At 43.5% G+C, this 12,011-nt stretch overlaps 1 protein-coding gene across 2 annotated transcripts in view; it reads left to right on the forward strand.

The window, feature by feature from the left end:
- Positions 1 to 12,011, forward strand: part of Prkce (protein kinase C epsilon) — a 522,558-nt gene that overhangs the window by 149,313 nt on the left and 361,234 nt on the right. The window lies entirely within an intron of this gene.

A 12,011-nucleotide genomic window follows, 5' to 3' on the forward strand; every position in this document is an offset into this window, starting at 1 on the left:
AGTCACTGGCTAGAGAACACAGCTCATACCTGACTATGAGTTGACATCAGTATGTACTGGTGTTAACTATATTTTCAGGGTGAGCACACTCTACATTTTTAGGGTGAAGAATAACATTGTGGATGGAGCGCATGTATGTGTGTGTGACTACATGTATGTATGTATCTAGTATGTGAGTGCCTATGAGCATGCATGTGCCGGCACCACGGCTTGAACTCACTCAGGATGTCATGCGCTCACACAGCTTTTTTGCTTACAGCTAGCACCCTATCACTTGATCCACCCCTTCACTTCTGGTTTATTGTAGCTTGGATTATAGCTGTGAGCCACATTAGCTTCTGGCCATAGATACTTGTTTTTAAGTACAGTCGCATATAGCTTTAAAAGTGGCCATTTGGTTTCTGAACAATATTCCAAAATAATTTAAAGAGAAATTCAAACTTTACCTCTGAGATTGGTGAATCTTAGAGGAATCATTTTAATATACATGTCATGAACCTCACAGACAAAGGAGAATGTTTCCACACAGTAGAACAAGATTTGTTCCTATATTCTGGGGTTTGAAATTGTACAAGATGATCTGGTCATTTAACTGTGACCATTTTGTATTGCAGACTAATACACTGAAATTAAACTCTGAGTTTGGAATGTTGGATAAAGGTTTTGGAGTCTGTTTGGCATTAGAGGAGCTGGTACTAGCCCTAAACACAGTCGTGTTTCCAACATTCATTTCCTGCTGGAATTCTGCCATGTGGACGCTTTCAGCTTCTCTTGGGTGTGGGTCATTCTTACAAAGTAGCCTGTGACATACTTTTCCCACTGGCATGATCAGAGATGGCAGGCTGGTAGCATTTGCTAGAATCCCTTTGGCCCTGCTTGTCCTATTTGACTTAAGAGTGTCACGGGCATGCTTTTAACTTTAATCCCTTTCTGGTCCCCAGCTGTAAGTTGGCCTCTAATATTTTTTGATGGCTCCGATTTGCACAGTTACTGACCTCAGCAGTAATGAGTGCTGGCTCCCTCCCTGTGGCTTATGTTCTATTTAGGTCAATAGAATAAATGTTTAGTAAATTGTTTCTGAAATGTTTTAGTAACAGAGTGCTTCCCCCGAAGTATTGTACACATTGTAAACTTAATTTTATAAAATGTTTTATGCTTTGGGGTGGGGGATGAGGATCCCATAAAATAGTGGGTCTAAACTTGCAAAGATTCTATAGAAAGAATATTGTTGCATAGGCAAAGCTGGAAGTTAAGATTCCCACGTTCTCATGCTTCCTGTATCTCAGAGAAGGACCCCTGGCCACACATTGAAGCAAGCTTCAGATTCAGTATTTTGCAAGAATACGTTTCTCTCTTTCTAGAAGGGTGTCCTGGCTTGCCTGTGCTATGTCTGACTGTCCATCTATGTCCACACCCTGCAGCACCCACACCAGAGCCTGAACAGTTCATGACTCGCAAACACCTTATGCAGATGCTACAGCCAGTGGAGCCAATTTAATGCAGTGTAGTTGAAGCCAGGAACAATTCGGAGAAATAATCGGGTGGGTCTCTGCCCTCACTAACATCAGCATTACCTACAGGAGCTTTAAAAAAACCTATCAGTTGCCAGCCCTGCAGCCCCGAACCCTAGATGTGCCACATTGAGGTGGACATTGGCTATTTTAAAGCCTTCCAGGGTGAGAGCCTCTAAGTATGCAGGAAAACGAGGAAAGGCCTTGTTGGGGTGAGACTAACTTCTACACTACATTGTTTAAGAATGTTGCTAGGCTGTTCAGAAAGCAATGTGCTGTGGGGTTTGGGAGCTGGCCCACTCCTTGTGGAGGCAAGTTTAAGGAGGACAGGTGACAGTTCTACTGGGGAAGCAATTACTGGGGAAGCAATTCAGCTCGTGGGCTGAGAGAGGGAAGAGGTCATTGCTCTATGTAACCTTCCAAGCACCTGGGACTTTGGAAGTTGAGGGCCTCAGATCTGTGGCTGTGGACTGGGCCAAGTTGATGTTGGTGTGTCAGACAGGGGGATCAGCCAGGAATCAAACTTGTTTTAAAAAGCTTCTCTATGAGTTTCTTTGGGACAGGATTTTGTCTTAAGCCTTTAAAAGACTCTGTTCAGCTTAATTTATCAACTATTTTTTGAGCATTTACTCTATGTTCTATTTTATGTAGAATGACATGACCATTCTAGAAATCTTTTCTAGAATGAGACTGGATACTGGGAAGCAAAGGAGAGAACACTTAAGTACATGCAGACTCAATAATCCAATAATCATAGTAACTGAGCTAGAAATATCCTGTTCTTTTCATTGAGTTTTTAATAAGGAGTAGAATTCCACACTAGTATGATCCCTAACTTATGAGAGGAAACAGAGGCAGAGAAAGCATCCGTAACATGCCCAAGATCATAAGTTGGATTCAAAGCCAGTCTGGTGGCATGTTTTTGTGCTTGTAACCACTACGCCTGAGACCAGTTAAGAACTTTGGAGCCCACTGAGAGACCATTAGAGATGAGTCCTCTCTTCTTGGCTGGGTTCTGTGCCCCTTCTTAATGTTCCTGCCTACTCACAAAGTTACTTGTGTCTGCTCTTGACTTGTTAGCCTCCCTAGACTATGACTCGTAGAGAACAGTGTGCCTCCTACAGCACAGACCCTGGCAACTTCAGATCCTTAAAGAACATTTTGATGGAAGTAAGGTTCATTGTCCTTTCATTTATCCCATCATAACAACCTGTTTTATTTATTTGTTTTGGTGGTATTGGGGACTAAACTTAGAGCTTCACTTTGAGTCACACCTCCAATCCTTTTTTTTTCCTTTTCTTTTAGCTTGTTTTTCCTATAAGGTATTGTGCTTTTGCCTGGGATAGCCTTAGACCATGATCCTCCTACCTTTGCCTCTCAAACAGCTGGGATTACAGGTATGAACTACTATACCTGACTGATAATAATTCCATTTTATATAGGAAGAAAGGGCTTTTAGAGAGGTCAAAGAACTTGACACAGCCATCTGCAGTGTCTGTGCTGATGCACTTGTGTTCTACTCTAAATCAGTGGAGGCTGGCTAAATTGAGTTTGGGGCCAGGAGAGGTGAGGCTGGGGCACTCATTCTTATCTTCAAAGACCAACTTCTTAACACATGTATGACCTTCAGAAGAGAAGGTAGGAAACAACTGGAGTTATGCTATGAGACTCCCTGTTGGTGAGCAAGAGATCCTGTAAGATTGTATCTAAAGTATTGCACAAGCCTTGGGCACCACTGCTGCTGCCCTTCCTCTACTCCGCCACCCCTTTCTCATCTTGGGTTCATTTCCCCTTCCTGATACACCATTGGAGGCTGAGAACTCTACCTCTCTTCTTTGGCTTGATTCATTCTTTTAATCAAGCAATTATATTTTTAAAAAGGTGCTAAGATACACATCGCATAAAGTTTACCCAATTACCCATTTTTGAATGTATCGTCAATGGCATTAAGTGGTTCACATCCTTCTGTTCTATCACTGCTGTCTACTCACAAAACCCATGGCGTCTTACCAACATGGAATTCTACATTGTGATTCACCCACACCTCAAGTGGCTCCCCCAGCCCCTGGCACCCACCCTCCTATTTTCTGTCTCCAGGAATCTGTTCTAAGTATCTTGTGTAAGGAAAATCATACAGTATTTGTCCTTTTGCAGCTGGCTTATTTTACTTAGCGCAACACGATTCTTCCTCTGCCGATAGGGAGAGGAGTGCAGGTTCCAAGAAAGACTGTGGGATATCAGGGACTATGGGGGACTGAGATGCTCCATCTGTGAAGCTAGGGTGAGAGTTTGCCACTCACAGCATGCTTAGTGGTTGTGTCACTGAGAACACAGCTCAGAGAGCCAGTGCAGGTGGCTCTCCATGATAATGACATGACTATACTGAAGTACCTTTCTGCAGATCTGGGGTGATGGAGAAGAATACACATGGGAGTCAGGGCTGGGAAATAGACCTTTCTTCTTCTTCTTTTTTTTTTTTTTCCTTTTCCTCCAGTACAAGTTCTTGAAATCAGGGCTTCACACTTTTCACTAGGCTTTTTTTTTGCTGGAGCTGTATCTCTACCTCCAGCTTTTTGCTGCTTAATTAGAGATAAGAGTCTCATAGACTTTCTGCCCAGGCTGGTTTTGAATTGTGAATCTCAGATCTCAGCCTTTTGAGTCGCTAGGACTACAGGATGTGCCACCAGTGCCTGGCTCAGACCTTGGTTTTGAATAGTCACTGTGACTTTAGTTAGAGAGATGATCTTGAGTAGGCTGCCTACCTTGTCTATGCTTCAGTTCTATCTGTGGCATGAAGATGATAATCCCAGCCTGACAACATTGTGGTCAAGATATGATGTATCTCTAATGTATCAGACACAGCTAGTGATAATGAAATGGCCTATGATAGATTTCTTACACTCAATTTTTGAAAAAAGATGAAGTCTCCAGTTGGGTAATGTTTTCTGGTCTTTGTGGATGGCCTAGAATCACGGCTGCCAATTTGTCTTATTTTTAATGTGTTTCATATAGAAATGAGAAGTGGGAGCATGATTAGGCATGGTAGGAAGTGGTTGATATCTATTAATCTTCTCAAAAACAGAAAACATTGCAGTGGCCTGGACTGTTGAAATGGAAAAGAACAACTACACTGAAATCATTTTCCTCCTGGACAGAGCTCCCCTATTGCTCAGTACTCTGGGTCCTCTGCAATAAAACCTGGAGCAGTAGTCACAGCACTTTGTTACAACAAAGTCTGGTCAAAGATGGGGAAAGTCCCATTATCTTAAGCTCTGACCCTCCTCACAGCCACTTTGAACCAGAGGATAAGTAACCTGGGCTGGTAAGGAGCGAGCCCCCCATTCTCTCTTTCCTCCTTTTACACTCAGTGTGTCTTTCACCAGTGCAAGCTCTAGGCAAGGGTACATGGCAAGCACCAAATTTACCTGATGATTTTGTTGACATTTGTAAGCTTAGAGGTTAGAGAGAAAGAACTGTCAGAACTCCGCTGGGGACTACTGTTCCTGTCATCTTTGATAGTACATCACGATCAACACAACCATAAGAAACTGTTATTCCCTATGTGCCCGACTTCTCACATCATTAGAGCAAACCGAGCGGTGCTGCTAGAGCACAGATTAAACAATTATCACCCCTTCCTGGTTTCCTGTTTGTACACTGACTGGAGAATGTGAAGTCACTGATGTGGCCAACTCTTCCTTCTGCCTCCAAGCCAGCTGCAGGGAATTGCCAAGATCTAGCTGGGTGCAAGAGTTGGCTATGCACCTGGCCTGCCTGGCTGCAGATGCTCTCCAGGCTATGTGTTGTTCTAGGTAGAATTATGACTTCAGGACTGGGAACTCAGAAGTGTCATCTGAGGTCCACCATCAGCTGCTAATTAGGAGCAGAGCTGGGGGAGATGCTGGGTACCTTGATTCCTCACTGAGTACTCATTCTCTAATTATACTTGGAATTGGCATGGGTTGGATGATAGTTTGGAACTCTCTTCATAGATCCTCTCTACTACCTTCTGCTGTGAGGCCAATCTTTCTAACTTGCTGCTGGACCTGCCCTAATCCACTAAGAAGTGAGAACCCACAGACCTCACTCACCCAGGTGATGTGTTCCTCTGTCATGTGGCGTATGGGACTGAAGGGAAGGGCCTTAGGCTTTATGGATTAATGGGAAGGACAAGACCTAGGCCTGAAATTCTACAGACATTTTTTCCAGATCTTTATAATTGGCTACCCTGAATCCTCTCAGGAGGCAGAAGGGTAGAATCTGTAAGGCAATTGAAAATCACTTCCTGATTTGTTTACTATAGTGGGAATGGTAATTAAATATCTTTCATAACTCTTTTTGATACTAATGGCCACCAAGAATGTAGCCTTGAGAAGCATTTTGAGCACTGGCCCTGGAGGAAAGAAAGCATCCATGATTGATTAATGATGTCTGCCAAGAGTCATATAAAGGAGGATTTGCAGCTGTGCATAGGTGAAATCTCTACAGAATCTCTGAGCAAAAACTTACCTTGGAAGTCATTTCACTGTTAGGTTTGAGTGTAATGGAAAATCCCAAATAAGAGTGATTTTTATGAAGACAGACATGTGTTTTTCTATTACACAAAAGTCGGGCAAGCCCACAGAGGGGAATGCACTCCAAGGTCATAGGGTTCTGGGAGCCTTCTAACCAAGGGTAGACTCAGTCTCATGCAAGAAGGTAGCCTCTGGGTCCCAGGCATCAGGATAAAGGAAATGATTGCCTTAACATTATTTTATTAGCATATATAATTGTACAAAATCAGGGGTTTTATGGCGACTTTTTCTATACATACATATAATGTGCTTTGATCATATGCTACACTTCTACCACTCTTCCCACTCTTTTGTGGGTATTCTACCGTAGGAGAAATCTCTTGGCACTGTTTTTGGTCATTTCTTCCTACAGTAGGAAGAAGAGGGAGGAACAAAGATCAGCAGCCTGGGTTTTAGCTTCATGGTCGATCCTGAGCACCCATGTGACTCTGAGAGTCTCATCCATTTCTCTGACTGAAGAATTTGCGCAAGTAAATCAGGCTTAACTACACTTGTACCTGCCACCCAGGAGCATTTTAGAGCAGTGTTTGGGAGGAAGGTAATCTGTCAGTGCATGTAGGAAAAAACAAAAACAAAAACAAACAGTATTCAAGAGCAAAGGGTTGTTTTTACCCACTGAGAGAGAAGCCACAGATTTCATACAAGAAATTCTATCCTGGGCAGCAGAAAGTATCACCATGAAGTATCAGGTGGAAAATGTTGACCTATTTGTCAATAAAACTATGACTTAACTGGGCCAAGTGGCTCACACCTGTAATCCAAGGTACTCAGGAGGGTAAGAGCTAAGGATTGAGGTTTGAAGGACAGCTCAGGTAGAAAAGTCCATGAGACTTATCTTCAATTAACCACCCCAAACTGGAAGTAGAACTGTGGCTCAAATGGTAGAGTTGCAGCCTTGAGTGAAAGAGCTAAGGGACAGAGCCCAGACCTGAGTTCAAGCCCTAGTACTGGCCCCAATCCCAAACCTAACTAAATCCAAGACTTTATGAGCATTGCTACAAACCCTGTTCTTTGAATCACATGAGTTAAGAGTCAAAGCCCATGACTGCTGCTTCCTACCTCCTGGGTGATCTCAAGCAGCCAACTGAGCAAAACTGTGTCCTTACTGTTATGAAAGTTAAATGAGCCAGTGCTAGTGGCTCACGCCTATAATCCTAGCTACTCAGGAGGCTGAGATTTTAGGATTGTGGTTCAAAGCCAGCCCTGGCAGAAAAGGCCGTGAAACTCTTATCTCCGGTAAACCACCAGAAAACCGGAAATGGCACTGAGCTCAAGTGGTAGGGCACTATCCTTGAGCTGAAGAGCTGAGGGACAGCATTCAGGCTCAGAGTTCATAACTGACAAAAAAAAAGGAATTTAAATGAGCTAATAGATACAAAACACTCATCACATCAGCACCTGGCATATGGGAAATGCCAGACAACAGTGTCTCCTTCAGTGGATTGTGTTAGTTAATGTGTCGCTGACCTTTATAACAGCCCATGTAATACTGAAGTCTAGTGAGGTGTTATAGAGGAGCAAGAATAGAAGTAGAATTGTTAATAGGATTTCCTCTACTCTTGTGTAACGTGTGGTTTAATGGGCAAAGGCACCTGTGCAATCACATGTACTAGCAGAAATGATCATGTACTGGGCATCTATTTCAATACTGAGTGGACATATTAGAGTTTTTGAGCCTTGTCAGGATCACAAGCAAAGTTTTAAGAAAAAATTTAGCTTGGCTGAAACACACACACACACACACACACACACACACACGCACGCACGCACACACACACACACACACACACGCACGGGATAAAATTTGGAAGAAAGTGGGCTATTGAAAATTCCATTTCTAGAATTTCCTGGCCCCAATAACAATCCAAGAATGAGCCTTGTTTGGGATGGAATTAATAAGCATTTGGCACTGAGTTCCAGGATGCAAAACTTCAGGGAATTCTGCATGATCTCATCCCATGTGCTAATCACCAATCAGGAAGCCACACACCTTCCTTTGGCACTTATCAAAGTGCACTCAGGGCCTGGCTGCTAGCCTCCAAGGGCCTGGGATGGGCTTGCTGGCTTCTCTCTGCCAGGGTCTTGTTGGCCATGGCTCTTTTCTTTTCTTTCTTTCCTTTTTAAGGGCCTGTAAGTGACTCCATGACTGCATTAGTGGGAAAGGGCATGCTGGGGTTAATGGCTAGTGCTCTCCCTTATGATGCTCCCTGGGAAGCAGAAGCAGATGCTAATAAAGGGGCGTGTTCCTGATTAAAGGAGGAAGAGGAGAAGTAGGAGGAGGAAGTAGAAGAGGAGATTGACTTCTGTCATACCCTTACCCAAATGGCCAGTTGGAATAACCTGTGAATTCGCCCTCTCCTTTCACAAAAGTGGAAAGGAGGTCTAGGGAGGGAGGTCCTCAGACCCTGACGTCAAGCCAAGGCCGGCACTTAAGGCTTCAGAGCTCCATTCCTAAAGCCACTTGAGACAATCAAGCAGAGGAACACAGACCTAGCCTGTTCTACATTTTCCTCTGCAAAGTAACTCTAGGCCATTGGTCAGGAAGCACTGTGATAATGGAAAATCCATCACCACCAATGGAGCCGTGTTCCAGACTGCCTGCATGGGTTTTGAGCATCAATATACCTACAGCTGAAATTAGCGGAATATTTGTGAAATCTAAACTTCTGGGAGCACAAACAATACAATAAATTTGAATCTGAGTGTAGTCAGTGTGTGTCCAACATGAATCATAACAATTAATCTTCATCAGGGAACAGAGTCCCTAGTGTGGGCAGAATAATCAGAGGAGGAAGGGGGAGGGATTGAGAAAAGGGGGGATTTGGGTAGGTGGATTTCAAGTTGGAGTGACAGAGGATAACCCTTTACCCCTAGCCCTTATGAAAAGGCTTGCTTTAAGTAGGACCAACACTTCTGTTGTTATTTGTTTGAGGGACCTCAGCATGATTTTGGTGCCAAGTTGAGAAAAACTTTGAAGACGGAGCTAGAGATGGGCAATAGGAAACTGCAAGGATCTGATCAGATTCCTGCAACCTGTAAGAGCAAGGAACTGGTGGCTCACACCTGTAATCCTAGCTACTCGGGGGGAGGAGGAGAGAAGATTTGAGGATCTCAGTTCAAATCATATATCCACATAACCAGTAAAAATGAGAAAGTAGAGATGTGGCTTCAGTAGCAGAATGCCGGCCTTCAGCAAGTCAACAAACAAAAACAAAAAAACAGCAAAAACAACAACCCTACCCCCCCAAAAAAAAACCTAAGAGCTTGAGGCCCAGAGTTCAAGTTCTATTACACACACACACACACACACACACACACACACACACACGCACACACACACATACACACACACACACACACACACACACACACACACACACACACACACACACACACACACACAGAGTGAGGAAAAATTTCCTAGAGAGACCATAGACTTACCTTGGAATAATGACCTCATCCTCACCACCCAGCCAATGGACTGAGGGACTATTGGAGGACTCCAGAGGAAGTGCTCCTGGTTGGAAATACTACAGCAAGACAGAGCCTTGCTTCTGTCCAGATCTCCACTTTAAGTCCTTGTACCAATGCTAGAGGCCAAGTTCCTTCCTTTTCCAGAGGGTTTTTAGGAATTGTTCATGCTGACCACTGGGAAGGATATTAAAATCTCATGGACAAAATATGTAGTATGAGTATGGCTAACCTCGAGTCACCACTGGCTCAGAAGGAAATAATGGGCCTCAGTTTTCCTGGGGCAGAGCTGCTTTGGGGTGTGAAGCAGGGATCTTGATTCAGTCTCCAGGCATATTTGGGAGTTGTCTTAGAAGCCAAGAATATTTGTGTAAGAGTTGCTGAAGTGTCCTAGACCTGACATATCTTACAGAGCACTTTCTATTGTTTGACGAGAGGAAGGAGGAGAAAAGGAGGAACATCTGTAGCACCTTAGCCAAAAAATAAATTTTTTTTAAGAGAAGAGACCCAAGAAAGTATTTTGGACTGCATTCCACATCCCAGGCTTGGAGGCTGTGACAGTGACTACTCTACCAGCAAGACGATAGGGCGTTTCCTTTAGGCTCTGATAAGTTGTGTACTCGGGTTGAGATGTCTCCAGCTGTACTGGTTCATAGAAGTCCAGAGGCTCCCTTTGCAGCCCTGTTTCCTATAACAGGCATCCTCCCCTTAGGAGAAGAACTCTCTGGTATAATTTGGTCCCCTTGCCAGAACTTCATTACCATGTAAGAGGGCGCTAATCTTATAAGAGGCTTATGCAGGAAATTTGATACACTGCTGTCCCTCCTTTCAATTTCTCTTTGATGGTTCAGGGTCAAGAATATATGCATACACACTGGCGAATGTGTGTGCACACACACATACACACATGCACACACATATGGTGTTTGTCAAGGAATGCTTTGGCAAAGTGTTGCTTCTAGAATGTAAGTAATTAAATAAATAATAACAAATAATAACATGCTGTGTTCTATGGTAGGCAGACTATGATCTAGAATATTCTGAATCCTTTGTTCTCCTCTGTGTCACAGGTCTGTCTGCCCCGGCTGCCCAGCTCTGCCATTCTCCTCTCAACCCTAACCTCCAGTCTCCCTTTCTGGTTTTCCATTTGGTTGTCTCCTTTTACTGCTCCAATTCCATAGGTTCAATGAAGGCTCCAACCCAGAAGACACCCAAGAAGTATTTTTGGTTCGGTCACCTAAGGGAGAGACACCCAAGTATCCATTCCCAAGGCATTGGAAATATCCAGGTTTTTTTCATCTAATTTCCATTCTGATGCATAGATGGTACTTGATTACAACATATTTAAGCAAATATACTACTTTCTATATTCTATCTATGAAAAACCTCGGGTTGTTGTTGAGGAATCCCATGGAGCTAGAATAGAAAAATCACCCTTGACCAGTAGATACTATTATGATCACTAGTTGGTTCTAGTTTTGCTTCTGCTACTTGCCAACTGCCTGGGCTTTGGGTAAATCATCCCGAAGTCTCAGTTTCTAGCCTGATAAATTGGAGCAGTTTATTTTTCGTCGGTCATGGGACTAGAACTTGGGGACCGGGTGCTGTATCTGAAGCTCTTTTCACTCAAGGCTAGCACTACCATAGCTACAGTATCACTTCTGGTTTTCTAGTGGTTAATTGGAGATAAGAGTCTCACGCGGACTTTCCTGCCAGGGCCAGCTTCAAACTGTGATCCTCGGATCTCAGTCTCTTGCGTAGCTGGGATTACAGGCTTGAGCCACCACTGCCTTGCGGGAGCAATTTTATTAACCCCAGCCATCTCAGGCCAGCATTGGGATTATACACGTGAGTGCTGTGATGTAGAAATGAGATCCTGAGTCTTAATGACACCTTTATGAACGTGGCATTAAAGCAAAACACATCTCCAGTATTCCTCATTAGGCATTTGCTTTTGGCTTATGAAGGGTACTGGAAGACATGTCTTTCGTTTGTATTAAAATTCCTGTTATTCTTGTGGCTGGCACTATATGACAGAGGTTTGAGGTATGGACTTTTGCAGTGAGTGTGATTTCAGGGTTCTGTTTTAAAGGCTCTGATTCCCTCTTCTCTGAGCCATTGTCCCCCAGCTGTGAAGGTTGAAGGACAATTGTTCTAAATGACCAGGCTGAATGATACTTGTTTACTAAGTCCTGGACTGTAGTGAGCTTTAAATTTTTGAAGGTATCTTGATACTCTGGACCTGGGAAATTGATTGGCACCTTTCTTCAGGAATGAGACCATAAGATCTTTCACCTCATGGTCCCTAACAATCAGAGGTGTACGTACTGGCCTGTGTCAGGTTCAGGAGATGGAAGCAATCCAGTGCTGTCCAGACTCCAGACTTCTTATGAAACTCCTGGCTTTTGTTCTGATTATTTTGTTTCAATTATTCTTTCTTTCCTTCTCTTTAGAT

This window comes from Dipodomys merriami, unplaced genomic scaffold (genome assembly GCF_024711535.1).
Source record: "Dipodomys merriami isolate MVZ:Mamm:240054 unplaced genomic scaffold, mDipMer1.0.p SCAF_17, whole genome shotgun sequence".
Taxonomy (NCBI): Eukaryota; Metazoa; Chordata; class Mammalia; order Rodentia; family Heteromyidae; genus Dipodomys; species Dipodomys merriami.